Genomic DNA, 16,686 nt, shown 5'->3' with positions numbered 1-16,686 from the left:
GAATGGCAAAAATTACTAAAATACTAAAAATACAAAAATTAGCCAGGCATGGTGGTACACACCTGTAGTCCCAGCTACTCGGGAAGCTTAGGTGGGAGGATCGCCTGAGCCCGGAGAGGTTGAGGCTGCAGTGAGCAATGACGGTGCCACTGCACTCCAGCATGGATGACATAGCATGACACCATCTCAAAAAAAAAAAAAAACAAATTTAGTATCTCCCAGAGGAAGCTTGGTAAGTCTTTTTCTTTTTTTTTTTTTCTTTTTTTTTTTTCTTTTTTTTTTTTGAGACGGAGTCTTGCTCTGTCACCCAGGCTGGAGTGCAGTGGCCGGATCTCAGCTCACTGCAAGCTCCGCCTCCCGGGTTTATGCCAGTCTCCTGCCTCAGCCTCCTGAGTAGCTGGGACTACAGGCACCCGCCACCTTGCCCAGCTAGTTTTTTGTATTTTTTTAGTAGAGACGGGGTTTCACCGTGTTTGCCAGGATGGTCTCGATCTCCTGACCTCATGATCCGCCCGTCTCGGCCTCCCAAAGTGCTGGGATTATAGGCTTGAGCCACCGTGCCCAGCGGTAAGTCTTTTTCATTCTCTTTAGGATTTATAGAATATAGCCTGGCATGGTGGCTCACACCTATAGTCCCATTATTTTGGGAGGTCAAGGAAGGAGGATCACTTGAGGTCAGAAGTTCAAGACCAGTCTGGCCAACATGGTGAAACACCATCTCTAACAAAAAGCACAAAAATTAGCCAGGCATGGTGGCATGCACCTGTAGTCTCAGCTACTGGGGAGGCTGAGGCAGGAGAATTGCTTGAACCCTGGAGGTGGAGGTTGCAGTGAGCTGGCATTGCACCACTGCACTCCAACTTGGGCGACAGAGCAAGACTCCATCTCAAAAAATATATAGAATATATAATTAATATATAAAGATATGGAATAATTTATAATTATAAATTCCTTTTTTTTTTTTTTGAAAGAGACAGGGTCTCTGTCACCCAGCCTGGAGTACAGTGCCATGATCATAACTCACTGCAGCCTCCACCTCCCAAGCTCAAGTGATCCTTTTGTCTCAACCTCCCGAGTAGCTGGGACTACAGGTGTGTGCCATCACATGCCACCACGCCTGACTAATTTTTGTATTTTTAGTAGAGACTAAAAATACAAAATGTTGGCCAGGCTGGTCTTGAACTCCTGACCTCAGGTGATCCAACCACCTCGGCCTCCCAAAGTGCTGGGATTGCAGGTGTGAGCCACCTTGCCCGGCCTATACTTTGCCATTTGTCTCTTAACACGGGTGCCCAAGAAGCTGCTGCTTCTTAGGGAGCTGCACTCAAGTAACACTTTTAATGTTAACAGGTGTTGACCGTGAGGAGCTTGTCTCTCTCCGGCTGCTGAATTCTCATTCTTAGAGAGGCAATTCGTTAATTGCCGAACCACCACCCAACATTTCTAGTGGGTCAGGGGAGAGCCCTCTGCTGCCCTGTTCATGCCTATACTACCTGTAACAATCTGATTATTGTAAGTTTTCCTGTATCCAGTATCACCTCCAACATTTATTAAGGAGTTGTGTCAAATACCACTTCACAACCAGATGAAGAATTTTATCACCACCCCCTCCAATTCCTCATGAGGGAGAAGGAGGAATTGCTCTAAGCCCAAGGTAGAAACCTTTCCTGAAATGTTGAAAACCATCATTGTGAGTAGGTGAGTGGTGGAGAGGTGGAGTAGTGAATCACCTGTACAACGGTACTGTCACAAGACAAAATTACAGTTTAAAAATCTTAATTGGCTTATTTGGTATTCTAGAATTGGGCAACACTTCATCCCATAAAACAGAATAAGTGGTCGGGCGTGGTGGCTCATGCCTGTAATCCTAGAGCGCTGGGAGGCGGAGGCGGGTGGATCACTTGAGGTCAGAAGTTCAAGACCAGCCTGGCCATGGTGAAACCCGGTCTCTACTAAAAATACAAAAAATTAGCTGGGCGTGGTGGTGCGTGCCTGTAATCCCAGCTACTCTGGAGGCTGAGGCAGGACAATCACTTGAACCCGGGAGGCGGAGGTTGCAGTGAGCCGAGATGGCGCCATTGCGCTCCAGCCTGGGCAATGAGCGAAAGCCCATCTCAAAAAAAAAAAAAAAAAAGAATAAGGGTTTCAATGAGCCAGCCCAGGCGTGTTTGTTTGTTTGGTTTGGTTATTTATTCATTTATTTTTGCGCCATCTTGGCTCACTGCAACCTCCGCCTCCTGGATTCAAGCAATTCTCCTGCCTCAGCCTACTGAGTAGCTGGGAATACAGGTGCCCGCCACCGTGCCTGCCTAATTTTTTGTAGTTTTAGTAGAGACAGGGTTTCACCATGCTGGCCAGGCTGGTCTCGATCTCCTGATCTCGTGATCCGCCCGCCTTGGCCTCCCAAAGTGCTGGGATTATAGGAGTGAGCCACTGCGCCAGGCCGGCAGTTGGTTTTATAGACAGGAAAAGCTGGTGGAAAGCAGAAACAGAAAACTAAAGGTGGGTTGGTTGGTTGAAACGCACTTTTTTCTTCTAAAGGTTAAACCGGGGCGGGGGGTCTTCCGCCCAGGCATGGTGGCTGACGTCTGTAATCCCAGCACTTTGGGAGGCCGAGGCGGGTAGATTGAGATCAGGGGTTCAAGACCAGCCTGGCCAACATGGTGAAACCCCGTGTCTACTAAAAATACAAAAATTAGCCAGGCGTGGTGGCACACCCCTGTAATCCCAGCTATTCCGGAGGCTGAGGCAAGAGAATTGCTTGAGCCCGGGAGGCAGAGGTTGCAGTGAGCGGAGATCGTGTCACTGCACTCCAGCCTGTCACTGCACTCCAGCCTGGCTGACAGAACGAGACTGTCTCAAAAAAACAAAAACAAAAACAAACAAAAACCAGAGAGGTCTTCCTTATCATGCTGGCCTGTTTTGTCAGATAAACATCTCTGCCTTACTGATGTAGTACTTTTGCATGAGTAACTCCATTTTGGTGTGGTCTGTTGGAGCCTAGTGCTGGAGCTGAGTCCAAACCATGGCCTCCTATTATTTAATAACACTTTCTTTTCTTTTCTTTTCGAGACGGAATGTTGCTCTGTTGCTCAGGCTAGAGTGCAGTGGCATGATCTCGGCTCACTACAACCTCCGCCTCCTGGGTTCAGGCGATTCTCCCGCCTCAGCCTCCGGAGTAGCTGGGACTACAGGGGCGTGCCACTACGCCCGGCTAATTTTTGTACTTTTAGTAGAGACGGGATTTCACTATGTTGGCCAGGCTGGTCTCGAACTCCTGACCTCAGGTGATTTGCCCGCCTTGGCCTCTCAAAGTGCTGGGATTATAGGCGTGAGCCACCGCGCCTGGCCGATAACACACTTTCATTTTGAAGACAGGCGGCTTGAAGTAGCAAAAATTGAGACAGAAAATGGCGACGTTACACATTCTCCAAATCCCCAAGTCCCTAATATACATACCGATCAATTTCAGATGCATTCTCATGTAACCCTAAAGGAGAAAGGGGTCAGACCTCTGGAGTGACTGGAGCAGCTCCAGTTCACGTAGAGATCCAAGGAGCCCAGAATGCACAGCGCCGCGGGGACGCCTCCTGCCAGAAGGCGGCGCTGTGGGATCCCAGTCGGAGCTGTGTCCAGGCACAGGAAAGGCAGCGTTCTCAGCATGCCCTGCCTGTCCCCTGGGCAACGGCCGCCGTCCAGCGGGATCCCGGGGTCACGCGGGGTGGGGCTGGGGCTGAAGGGCGAAGAGCCAGCCTACGGGGGCCGCCCCTGCTTTTCCTCCGCGAGACCAGAGCTCAGGCTACGGCAGGACTAGTCCCTGGGGTTCCTCCTCGGGTCTCAGACCCTCTCTGGGCGGTCGTGGGAGGGCTCGGGCTCGCAGGATCCGCAGGTGTTGGGGCCGGGGCAGTGGGGAGTGGTCCGTGGGCCCCAGAGGACGAAGCAGAGTCGGGCGGTTCCGGCCGGGAGGAGGCGCCTCCCCGAGGCTGCCCTGACCTAGTAAAATCTGCGGGGCCTGGGGCAGTGAAAGAAACAAAGGGCGGTGAAGAAAACGCAGCCCTCGGCTCTGCGGTCCTTGGAACAGAGACTGCGATTTTTCATCTTCGTTTCCCGCCTAGTGTGGGGCCCCCGTGGGTGCTGTGGAATAAATGAATTAATCAGTGGAGGAGTCCCGCCCGCACCCCTTGATTTTACTCAGTCCAGAGTTTTTGGTGAGTGCCTGCTTCCCTAAACGCAGCTTGTGGGCGGAGACTCTGCTGGGTGAAGTGCAGATTGGGAAGAATTACAGGTGTGAAAAGGAAAGGATTCCCATAAAGGACACATGTGAAAGTACAATGCTAAATTGTAATATTGGGCACTTCCATTTTCTATCTATCTATTTATTTATTTAAGACGGAGTCTCGCTCTGTCATCCACGCTGGAGTGCAGTGGTGCCATCTCGGCTCACTGCAAGCTCCACCTCCCGGGTTCAAGGGATTCTGGTGCCACAGCTTCCGGAGCAGCTGGGATTACAGGCGTGCACCACCACGCCCGGCTAGTTTGTGTGTGTGTGTGTGTGTGTGTGTGTGTGTGTGTGTGTACAGCTGGGATTACAGGCGTGCGCTACCACGCCCTGCTAGCGTGTGTGTGTGAGAGAGACAGAGATGGAGTATCACTCAGTTGCCCACGCTGGAGTGCAGTGACCCAATCTCGGCTCACTGCAACCTCCGCTTCTCAGGTTCAAGTGATTCTCCTGCCTCAGCCTCCTGAGTAGCTGGGACTACAGGCGCGCACCACCATGTCCGGCTAAGTTTTGTATTTTTAGTAGAGATGGAGTTTCACCATATTGGCCAGACTGGTCTCAGACTCCTAACCTCGTGCCCGCCTGCCTTGGCCTCCCAAAGTGCTGGGATTACAGGTGTGATATTATTAATGTTAATGGTGTGTTGCGTCTCTGGGGTAGTGACTGCCTAGTCAAGCTTCTATTCTGTTTTCCAATTATTCCTAGTTAAAGGGCATTTTCCTTATTCTGCTTTGTCACCTTCTAGGGAAAGTGATGTTTTGCTTTTCTGATGCAAAAAGTTTTGAAGAAGATAATTTATCATAGTTGTATTGGAGCAAACTGTCAGTTTAAATTTTATTTTGGTGGCTGGGCGCGGTGGCTCAAGCCTGTAATCCCAGCACTTTGGGAGGCCGAGACGGGTGGATCACGAGGTCAGGAGATCGAGACCATCCTGGCTAACACGGTGAAACCCCTTCTCTACTAAAAAATACAAAAAACTAGCTGGGCGAAGTGGCGGGTGCTTGTAGTCCCAGCTACTCGGGAGGCTGAGGCAGGAGAATGGCGTAAACCCGGGAGGTGGAGCTTGCAGTGAGCTGAGATCCGGCCACTGCACTCCAGCCTGGGTGACAGAGCAAGACTCCGTCTCAAAAAAAAAAAAAAAAAAAAATTTATTTTGGTGAAATGGTACCAAGTATGGAAGTCTTTGCAGATGTAGCTATTTTTTGCTTATAAACACAGATGTTTTTAACATCTCAAAATGTTGAAGACAGTTCAATGTGTACTCTATCACACAGTACTATCACATTACATGACTGTATAGTAGGCTAGGTGCTTACAGAACTATGTCCTATGGTAATTGCTCAAATGTTCATTTAATTAAATCAAATTATTTATTTCAGATTGTGTTTCTCCAGTTAGAAATAAGTGTCTGTGGCCGGGCGCGGTGGCTCAAGCCTGTAATCCCAACACTTTGGGAGGCCGAGACAGGCGGATCACAAGGTCAGGAGATCGAGATCATCCTGGTGAACATAATGAAACCCCGTCTCTACTAAAAAAATACAATAAACTAGCCAGGTGAGGTGGCGGGCCCCTGTAGTCCCAGCTACTCGGGAGGCTGAGGCAGGAGAATGGCGTAAACCCGGGAGGCAGAGCTTGCAGTGAGCTGAGATCCGGCCACTGCACCCCAGCCTGGGTGACAGAGCGAGACTCCGTCTCAAAAAAAAAAAAAAAAAAAGAAAAGAAATAAGTGTCTGTAGAAGTTCCAAGAGATTTACTTATCTATGAGTCTCCCCAAACTATTTCTGTGAAACAAGGGCCTATGTAGTCAATATTCCACTCTGTCAGGGTATAAATCTGCTTTGTTTGCAGCACTGGTTAACTTTTGAAAAGAGGAACAGTAAAATCATCACACAAGTCTATTCCTGGAATTATGTAACTAAAGCTTAAGTCATTTCACATGATGAATATTCTGTCTTCTCAAGATTTGTGTCCTAACTCCTTCCCCAATATAACAAAGGTAGAAGGGCTTTTAAACATTACTGATGAGGACAGGTGTGAAGCCACCCTGAGACAAAAGGAAGTGTGTTTGTGGTTCCAAGTGGCAATGACCTTGACGACATGGCCACCTGTTTTTCAATACAGGAGTAGGAGAATCTGGATGGATATCAGAAGGAACTTTACAAGCAGGGGATGAGAAGTATCTGTGAGACTCTGATCTCTCTAGGCAGGATGGGTTTTTGTTGAAAATTTGAGAGTAATTCATGAAATAAGAGACTAAGCAAGTCTCCGCAGGGTACCTGTTCTTTCTGTTTGCTGCTTGGTTGGCCTTTAATGAGACAGCAACCTACTTATCAGTAGGATCTCCTGAGAAAAATTATTTCCATGATATTATGCCTAGTTCATGTCTTCAAAGTATCCTCTTTGCCTTATAATACCTTAATCAAATGCTTTGTCTCCACCAATTTCTTAGGGTCTCTGCATTTTGGCTTTATTGTCTTAGAACCCAACCCACAAAACATCCAGAAGTGTATGTGCCAGTTAAATCAATGCTCATCTTTCCAGAATTTTCATTCCTTTATTTAATTCAGGAGAAATCAATAAACACTTATTGCATACTTCCTATGTATCAGATTCTGGGGTAAGTAGAAAGATAAATAAAATGTAGTCCCTGCCTTCATGGAGCAAATAGCCCACTAAGAGAGACATATGGGCCGGGTGCAGTGGCTCACACTTGTAATCCCAGGACTTTGGGAGGCCGAGGCGGGCAGATCACCTGAGGTCAGGAGTTCAAGACCAGCCTGGCCAATAGTGAAACCCAGTCTCTACTAAAATTACAAAAACTAGCCAGGCATGGTTGTGGGCACCTGTAATCCCAGCTACTGGGGAGGCTGAGGAAGGAGAATTAATTGGTTGAACCCAGGATGCAGAGGTTGCAGGGAGCAGAGATCGTGCCACCACACTGCAGCCTAGGTGACAGAGTGAGACTCCATCTCAAAAAATATATATATATATGTATTATGATGAGGGCACTTTTGCTTGCAGATGACAGAAACTCAGCTCAAAGTACCTAAAGGAAAAATAAAAAGTAGCTTATAGGTTCATGTAATAGGAAGCCCAGTAGTCGGATTATCTTTACAGCTGGCTGGGTGCAGGGGCTCACACTGCGGTTCAGGGTGCTTTAGTGTTCTTTCTTCTTAGTTTTGCTTCCGTCTGTGTTGACCTTATTTTCTCCAACTGCATAGGTTTCTTTCATATGCTGAGGATGATAGCTGCCAGTAGCCCCAATTTTACTTCATGTTCCCAAGGGTGTTCTCCAGAAAAGGCAGATTTACAATTGCCCTTAGCATTTTTTTTTTTTTTAGGCAGAGTTTCACTCTTGTTGCCCAGGCTGGAGTGCAGTGGCACAATCTCGGCTCACTGAAACTTCCATCTCCTGGATTCAAGTGATTCTCCTGCCTCAGCCTCTCGAGTAGCTGGGATTACAGGTGCATGCCACCAGGCCCAGCTAATTTTGTATTTTTAGTAGAGATGGGATTTCACCATATTGACCAGGATGGTCTCAAACTCCTGACCTCCGATGATCCTCCTACCTTGGCCTCCCAAAGTGCTGGGATTACGTACCTGAGCCACTGTGCCTGGCCATGCTGTCAGCATTTTTAAAGGCTTAGAGAGGCCCTGCAATAAATAAACCTGTTAAGCTTTGTTTAATCTGTCATTTCCCAAGTTTATTTCATCTGAGAACCGCCCCCCGCCCCTGACCCCTTTTTTTTTTTTTTTTTTTTGACGGAGGTTCGCTCTTGTTGCCCAGGCGGGAGCGCAATGGGGCAATCTTGGCTCACTGCAACTCTGGCCTCCCACATTCAAGTGATTCTTGTGCTCAGCCTTCTGAGTACCTGGGATTACAGGCACCTGCTACCATGCCCGGCTAATTTTTGTTTTGTTTGTTTGTTTTGTTTTGTTTTTTGAGACAGTTTCACTCTTGTTGCCCAGGCTGGAGTGCAATGGCACGATCTCGGCTCACTGCAACCTCTGCCTGCCGGGTTCAAGTGATTCTCCTGCTCAGCCTCCTAAGAAGCTGGAATTACAGGCACGTGCCACCACACCTCTCTAATTTTGTATTTTTTTAGTAGAGATGGGGTTTCTTCATGTTGGTCAGGCTCGTTTCGAACACCTGACCTCAGGTGATCCACCCACCTTGGCCTCCCGAAGTGCTGGGGTTATAGGCATGAGCCATTGCGCCCGGCCTGTATTTTTATTTATATATATATGTGTGTGTGTGTGTGTGTATGTATATATATGTATATATATGTGTATATATGTATATATATGTATATATATGTATATATATGTATATATATTGTGTGTGTGTGTGTGTGTGTGTGTGTGTATGACAGATTGAGTCTCAGTCTGTCGCCCAGGCTGGAGTGCAGTGGCACAATCTAGGCTCATTACAACCTCCGCCTCCTAGGTTCAAGCAATTCTCCTGCTTCAGCGTCCCAAGTAGCTGGGACTACAGGTGCACACCGCCATGCCTGGCTAATTCTTTGTATTTTTAAGTAGAGATGGAGTTTCACCATGTTGCCCAGGCTGGTCTCGAACTCTTGAGCTCAGACAATATGACCCCCTCGGCCTCCCAAAGTACTGGGATTACAGGCGTGAGCTACTGCTCCTGGCCTAATTTTTGTATTTTTAGTAGAGACAGGGTTTCACCATGTTGGTCAGGCTGTTCTCGAATTCCTGACCTCAGGTGATCTGTCCACCTTGGCCTCCCAAAGTGCTGGGATCACAGGCATGAGCCATTGCACCTGGCCGAGAACACTTTTTACAAATATTTGGTAGCCACACCCTTTAGAACTGGAATTCTGTGGAATTCAGAATTTGGGAAGTACTGTGAATTTCTTATACAAAGGACGGAGCAATTAATTCTTCCTGTGTAGGTTTCGCTAAGGAAAAGTCAGTTGCTCTAGGCCTTAAATGATTTAAAAAGAGAAAGAAAAAAATTAAGGAGATGGGAGAGGGCATTTCAAGAGGGTTTGAGAAAAGACAAGGGGTGGTGAAAATGGAGTGCATTCAAGGCTGGCCTGTCATCTTTTCTGGCTAGATCATAGGATTCTTTGGGGGAAAATGGCAGGAAATAACCTGTGTTAGGCGAGCTCATGGACAGCCTTGAATACTACGTTAGATTTGGCCTGCATCCTAAAGCCTGCCACAGGGGCTTTAGAGATGAGAAGGGTATGATCTGTATATTGGAAAGTTAACTGATCACATGATGTAGGTTGAATGAATCTGGAGAAATTGGAAGCAAAATGGCTAGATAAGAGGCTATTTCTAGGCTGAGACGGGCGGATCACAAGGTCAGGAGATCGAGACCATCCTGGTAACATGGTGAAACCCCGTCTCTACTAAAAAATACAAAAAGCTAGCCGGGCGAGGTGGCGGGCGCCTGTAGTCCCAGCTACTCGGGAGGCGGAGGCAGGAGAATGGCGTGAACCCGGGAGGCGGAGCTTGCAGTGAGCTGAGATCCGGCCACTGCACTCCAGCCCGGGTGACAGAGCGAGACTCCGTCTCAAAAAAAAAAAAAAAAAAAAAAAAAGAGGCTATTTCTACTGCAACTTCTCAACTCTCCTGTTACAACATGAAAGCAGCACAAAAGATACCTAAACAAGTGAGAGTGGCTATGTGCCAATAAAAATTTATGAATTCTGAAACTGGAATTACGTATCATTTTACATGCCATGAAACATTATCCTAATTTTGATTTTTTTTTTTTTTTTTTTGAGACAGAGTCTTGCTCTATCTCCCAGGCTGCAGTGCAGTGGCACGATCTCAGCTCACTGCAAGCTCTGCCTCCCGGGTTCACGCCATTCTCCTGCCTCAGCCTCCCGAGTAGCTGGGACTACAGGTGCCCGCCACCACGCCTGGCTAATTTTTTTTTTTTTTTTTTTTTTTTTTTTTTTTTTGTATTTTTGGTAGAGATGGGGTTTCACTGTGTTAGCCAGGATGGTCTCGATCTCCTGACCTCGTGACCCACCCGTCTCAGCCTCTGAAAGTGCTAAGCTTACAGGCATGAGCCACCGCGCCCGGCCTGCTTTTTTTGAGGCTGGAGTGCAGTGGCTCGATCTTAGTTCACTGCAGCCTCCACCTCCCAGGTTCAAGCAATCCTCATGCCTTGGCCTCCCAAATAGCTGGGATTACAATGGCTAATATTTTTATTTTTTTTGAGGTGGAGTCTCCCTCTGGGTTCAAGCAATTCTCGTGCCTCAGCTTTCCACGTAGCTGGGATTACGACGGCTTTTTTTTTTTTTTTTTTTTTGAGACAGTCTCACTCTGTCGCCCCGGCCGGAGTGCAGTGGCGCTATCTCGGCTCACTGCAAGCTCCACCTCCCAGGTTCACGCCATTCTCCTGCCTCAGCCTCCCGAGTAGCTGGGACTACAGGCACCGGCCACCACGCCCGGCTAATTTTTTTGTATTTTTAGTAGAGACGGGGTTTCACCGTGTTAGCCAGGATGGTCTCAATCTCCTGACCTCATGATCCGCCCACCTCAGCCTCCTAAAGTGCTGGGATTACAGGCGTGAGCCATCATGCCCAGCCTTGTTTTTTTTTTGAGACAAAGTCCCACAGTATCTCCCAGGCTGGAGTGCAGTGGTGCAATCTTGACTCACTGCAACCTCCTACTTCCTACTCCTGGGTTCAAGCAATTCTCTTGCCTCAGCCTCCCAAGCAGCTGGGATTACAGAAGCTCATCACCATGCTGGGGTAATTTTTTTTTTTTTTTTTTTTTTTGTATTTTTAGTAGAGACGGGGTTTCATCATGTTGGCTAGGCTGGTCTTGAACTCCTGACCTCAGGTGATCTGCCCACCTTGGACTCCCCAAAGTGCTGGGATTACAGGCGTGAGTCACCATGCCCAGCTGTATTTTTTTTTTTTTTTTGAAGTAGAGACAGGGTTTCACCATGTTGGCCAGGCTGGTCTCGAACTCCTGACCTCAGGTGACTTGCCTGCCTCAGCCTCCCAAAATGCTGAGATTACTGGCGTGAGCCACCATGCCCGGCCCTTCTTTTGATTTTTTTGTTTGTTTGTTTTCAACAGCTAAAAAGTGTACAGCCAGTCATGGTGGCTCACAACTGTAATCCCAGTGCTTTGGGAGGCTGAGGCAGGAGGATTGCTTAAGCCCAAGAGGTTGAGGCTGCAGAGAGCTGTGATTGTGCCACTGCACTCCAGCCTGGGTGACAGAGCAAGACCCTTGTCTCTTAAAAAAGAAGAAATATAAAAACCATCCTTAGCTCACGGAATGTGAAAAAAAAAAAATAGGCAGTGCACTGGATTTGCCCCACAAGCTGTAGTTTGCCGATCTCTGTCTACAGCTCAGAAGAGATGGAACTGGTATCAAGTGCAAGCTTGATAGGAATGCAAGCTTGTCCAACGCGCAGCCTGCAGGCTGCTTTGAATGTGGCCCAACACAAATTCATAAACTTTCTTTTTTTTTTTTTTTTTTTTTTTGAGACGGAGTCTCGCTCTGTCGCCCAGGCTGGAGTGCAGTGGCCGGATCTCAGCTCACTGCAAGCTCCGCCTCCCGGGTTCACGCCATTCTCCGGGCTCAGCCTCCCGAGTAGCTGGGACTACAGGCGCCCGCCACCTCGCCCGGCTAGTTTTTTGTATTTCTTAATAGAGACGGGGTTTCACCGTGTTAGCCAGGATGGTTTCGATCTCCTGACCTCGTGATCCGCCTGTCTCGGCCTCCCAAAGTGCTGGGATTACAGGCTTGAGCCACCGCGCCCGGCCGAAATTCATAAACTTTCTTAAAACATTAGTCAGGCCGGGCGCGGTGGCTCACGCCTGTAATCCCAGCACTTTGGGAGGGGAGGAGGAGGATCACGAGGTCAGGAGAGTGAGACCATCCTGGCTAACAGGGTGAAACCCTGTCTCTACTAAAAATACAAAAAAATTATCCGGGTGTGGTGGCGGGCGCCTGTAGTCCCAGCTACTCGGGAGGCTGAGGCAGGAGAATGGTGTGAACCCAGGAGGCGGAGCTTGCAGTGAGCCGAGATCGCGCCACTGGACTCCAGCCTGGGTGACAGAGGGAGACTCCGTCTCAAAAAAAAAAAAAAAAAAAAAAAATTAGTCTATTTGTGATTTTTTTTTTTTTTTTTTTTTTTTAGCTCATCAGCTATATTAGTCAGGGATCTCTAGAGGGACAGAACTAATGGAATATACATATATATAATATATAATATACATGTATAAAATATATATGTGGGGGAGTTTATTGAATATTACACCATCACAAGGTCTCACAGTAGGCCATCTGCAGGCTGAGGAGCAGGGAGAGTGAGTCAGAGTTCCAGAACTGAAGAACGTGGAGTCCGATGTTTGAGGGCAGCATGGGAGAAAGATGTAGGCTGAGACTAGGCCCGTCTCTCCTTTTCACATTTTTCTGACTGCTTATTATTCGCTGGCAGCTGAATAGATGGTGCCCACCCAGATTAAGGGTGGGTCTGCCTCTCCCAGCCCACTGACTCAAAAGTTACTCTCCTTTGGCAACACCCTCACAGACACACCCAGGATCAATACTTTGTATCCTTCAGTCCAATGTTGACACTCAGTTTTAACCATCACAAATCCACCCCTTGTCAACTTGAACCTATACACATCTCCTGAGATCATATATAGGTAATAATAGAGTCATAATTATGCCTAACATAACTATCCCTCGTACAACCGGAAACGCACCAATCCGCAACCCAAATACTATGACATAAAGTTAACAATACTTAAATGCTGATGTGAAGTCAGTAAATCTAAATGTCACATGATACAGAAGAAACGAAATAACATGAAGATCTTTTCTTTTTATCTTTTTTTTTTTTTTTTTTGAGACAGTTTTGCTCTTGTCACCCAGGCTGGAGTGCAATGACACGATCTCAGCTCACTGCAACCTCCGCCTCCTAGGTTCAAGCAATCCTTGCAGCCTCCTGAGTAGCTGGGATTACAGGCATGCACTACCATGCCCAGCTAATTTTTTGATTTTTTTGTAGAGATGGGGTTTTGCCATGTTGGCCAGGCTGGTCTTGAACTCGTGACCTCAGGTGATCCACCTGCCTCGGCCTCCCAAAGTGCTGGGATTACAGGCGTGAGCCACCGCGCCCCACCTAACATGAAGCTATTTTCTTAAGTACAAGTGTATACATGCACAAACACGTTTTTAACAAAAGGAGGAGGAAATACTCATGAAAATTACAGTCCTCGTTTCTGCAGCGGGTCACGCGGTCGTAGCTGGTATTGATGACTACCTTCTTCACTACCCATTCTGTATTCCTTTTGTCTTCAGCAAGCACCTCAGCAGGTCATGGTATTTTCCTGGTGGAGTGACCCAAACCTTCATTCCTGAAGGGTCTGGGTCACTTGTAGTCCTTCCTGGATTGTGCTGTTGTCCTTTCCGGTTGACCTTAATCACAGGGCATGGTGGTATCACATGGTAATACTAAGAGACACCCTAGGCTGGGCACAGTGGCTCACACCTGTAATGACACCCTAGGCTGAGGCAGGCAGATCACGAGGTCAGGAGATCAAGACCATCCTGGCTAACACAGTGAAACTCCGTCTCTACTAAAAATACAAAAAAATTAGCCAGGCTTAGTGGCAGGCACCTGTAGTCCCAGCTACACGAGAGGCTGAGGCAGGAGCATGGCGTGAACCCAGGAGGCAGAGCTTGCAGTGAGCCGACATAGCGCCACTGCACTCCAGCCTGGGCGACAGAGTGTGACTGTCTCAAAAAAAAAAAAAAAAAAAAAAAAGAGACACCCTAATGGATCTCCTCTATTCCATGCATACTCTTCCTTACCCTCGCTGTGGAGTAGTAGACTGATTTCATCCTGATAGTCCGGGTCAGTCACCCCAGCCAACACTGTAACTCCCTTCTTAGCCTGTTGACTTAAAGGTAGGAGGAGCCCTAAGTGTCCAGGTGGCAGTCTTAACTTCCAATTTAATGGAATCGTTGTGTCTCCTGGTGGCAGTGTTCCTCCCTCTGGAACTAAGACCTCTAGGCCAGCAGAACGTAATGTCACGGGAACAGGAGGGAAAAATTTTGCTAGTGGATTACTAGGGGTGATGGTGAGTGGTGCCACTTCCACTTCCACCCCCCAATTCCTGGACCCGTGAATTCTGGCTATGGGAGAAACAGTACTATATATTGGACGCTGATTCAGAGCATACATGGTCTTCTGGAGAACTTTGCCCCAGCCCTGCAATGTATTATCACCTAGTTGGCGTTGTAATTGTGACTTCAATTACAGTGAAGGCCATTCCACCATTCTATATATTCAGCTGCTTCAGGATGATGGGCAACATGGTAAGACCAGTGAATTCCATGAACATGAGCCCACCGTTGCACTTTCTTAGCCATAAAGTGAGTGCCTTGGTCAGAGGCAATGCTGTGTGGAATACCATGCATTCCATGAATCCACAGATGGTAGTCTTGGCAGAAGCATTGCATGCAGGATAGGCAAACCCATATCCAGAGTAAATGTTTATTCCAGTGAGGACAAACCTCTACTGTTTTCATGATGGAAGAGGTCCAATATACTCTTCCTGCCACCAGGGAGCTGGCTGATGGAATGGTGCCATATTGAGGACTCAGCGTTGCTCTCCACTACTGGCAAATTAGGCACTCAGCAGTGGCCATAACCAGGTCCACCTTGGTGAGTGGAAGTCCATGTTGATGAGCCCAAGTGTAACCTCCATCCCTGTCACCATGGTCACTTTGTTCATGGGCTCATTGGACGATGACGGGTGGCTGGGGAAAGAGCTGAGGGGTGTCCACAGAATGGGTCATCCTATACACTTGATTATTAAAATCCTCCTCTGCTGAGGTCACTCAGCAAAGCACTCACATGGGATACAAATATCTTCACAGTTTTTGACCACTCAGAGAGGCTCCATCCATATACGTCTTCCCCAGATTTCTTTTTTTCTTTTTCTTTTCTTTTCTTTTTTTTTTTTTTTTTGAAACGGATTCTCACTCTCGCCCATGCTGGAGTACAATGACGCAATCTTGGCACACTGCAACCTCTGCCTCCCAGGTTCAAATGATTCTCCTGCCTCAGCCTCCTGAGTAGCTGGATTTACAGGTGCCCAGCACCACACATGACTAATTTTTGTATTTTTAGTAGAAATGGGGTTTCAACATGTTGGCCAGGCTGGTCTTGAACTCCTGACCTCAGGTGATTCTCCCACTTCAGCCTCCCAAAGTGCTGGGATTACAGATGTGAGCCACCATGCCCGGCCCATTCTCCTGACCCTTTCTTTTTGCACTGGACCTTAACTGTTTTTCTTCTGCTTATATAAATTAAGTAGGAATGCAGTAGGCTTCCTATCAATTTCACTTCTAGGAACACTGATTAGTAAGCTAATGCCAGAGTTCTACACAAGTCAGACTATTCTGATTGCCACTTTGCCTCTCCTGTGTGTTAGGGTAGCTACGCCCACCTTGCCTTTGACAATTGAGTGCTGCCACTTGGCCTTTGCCAACTTAGGATCCAATTATTCCCACTGTGTTTAAATTTTTTTTTTCAATGAGTTTTTATTAGCAGTGAAATAATGATTTAGGATCCCGGGGTGGGGGTCACTGGGTACTAGGTCCCCCTTCGCCACCCTGGGAGAAGGATGGAGGACAGAGGAGAGGGAGGTGCAGCCAGTTCAGATCTTCCCGGGAAATGTGCCTTCAGCCTGGCGCTTGTCCCAGGCTGTGACCCAGGATATGGGGCAGAGGGACTTGCACACACGCTGGTACCATTCGCACACAGTGATATCGCCTCCTTTAGTGGTCTTGCCTTCTGACAGCGGTGGAAATCCAGGTCGTTCTGCCAGCAGTTCCTGGTCTGGTTCTGGTTGGGAAGCGGCTGTCAAAAGGGGCAGTGCTGTGGTTCTTGATTTTGGTCTCGATGTCCTCTTCTGCCATGGTATTGAATCCTAGAGGCACCCCGGATGCAACTTCTGTATTTAAGTTTTGTAGTTGAGTGACTGAGGTTCCCACTGTTGGATCTGACACACACAGAAGAGCGATTACAGGGCTCTTCAAAGATGCAGCTCCTGCCCTCACAAATCTGTTTTGCAAGGCATTGGTCAAGGGTGTATCTTCTGGACCTTCCCAGCTGGGATGAGTAGGTCTAAAGTGACTAATGCACTCCACCATCCCGAACTCCCTAAGCCTTTGGATCCTTTGCTCTACATTATACCAAGGGAGATCAGACATTTACAGTTCACTCATAATGGGCCATCTTATAATCAATATTTCAGCTGACTAGGCAAATAAACTATTAGAACCTTTTTTTAACTCCCTGAGCTGCAACGTTAAATGCAGAGTCCCTACTTAGTAGGCCCAAATCAATAAATTCAGCCTGATCCAACTCTATGTTTCTTCCATCTTTT

General features: G+C 47.6%; 1 pseudogene; it reads right to left on the bottom strand.

Annotated features, from left to right (window-relative positions):
* Positions 1-15,954: 15,954 nt before the first annotated feature.
* Positions 15,955-16,293, bottom strand: LOC107129183 (cytochrome c oxidase subunit 6B1-like; annotated as a pseudogene).
* Between the last annotated feature and the right edge of the window lie 393 nt (positions 16,294-16,686).

This window comes from Macaca fascicularis, chromosome 3 (assembly GCF_037993035.2).
Source record: "Macaca fascicularis isolate 582-1 chromosome 3, T2T-MFA8v1.1".
Classification (NCBI taxonomy): domain Eukaryota; kingdom Metazoa; phylum Chordata; class Mammalia; order Primates; family Cercopithecidae; genus Macaca; species Macaca fascicularis.
This window is presented reverse-complemented; position numbering and strand designations above follow the sequence as displayed.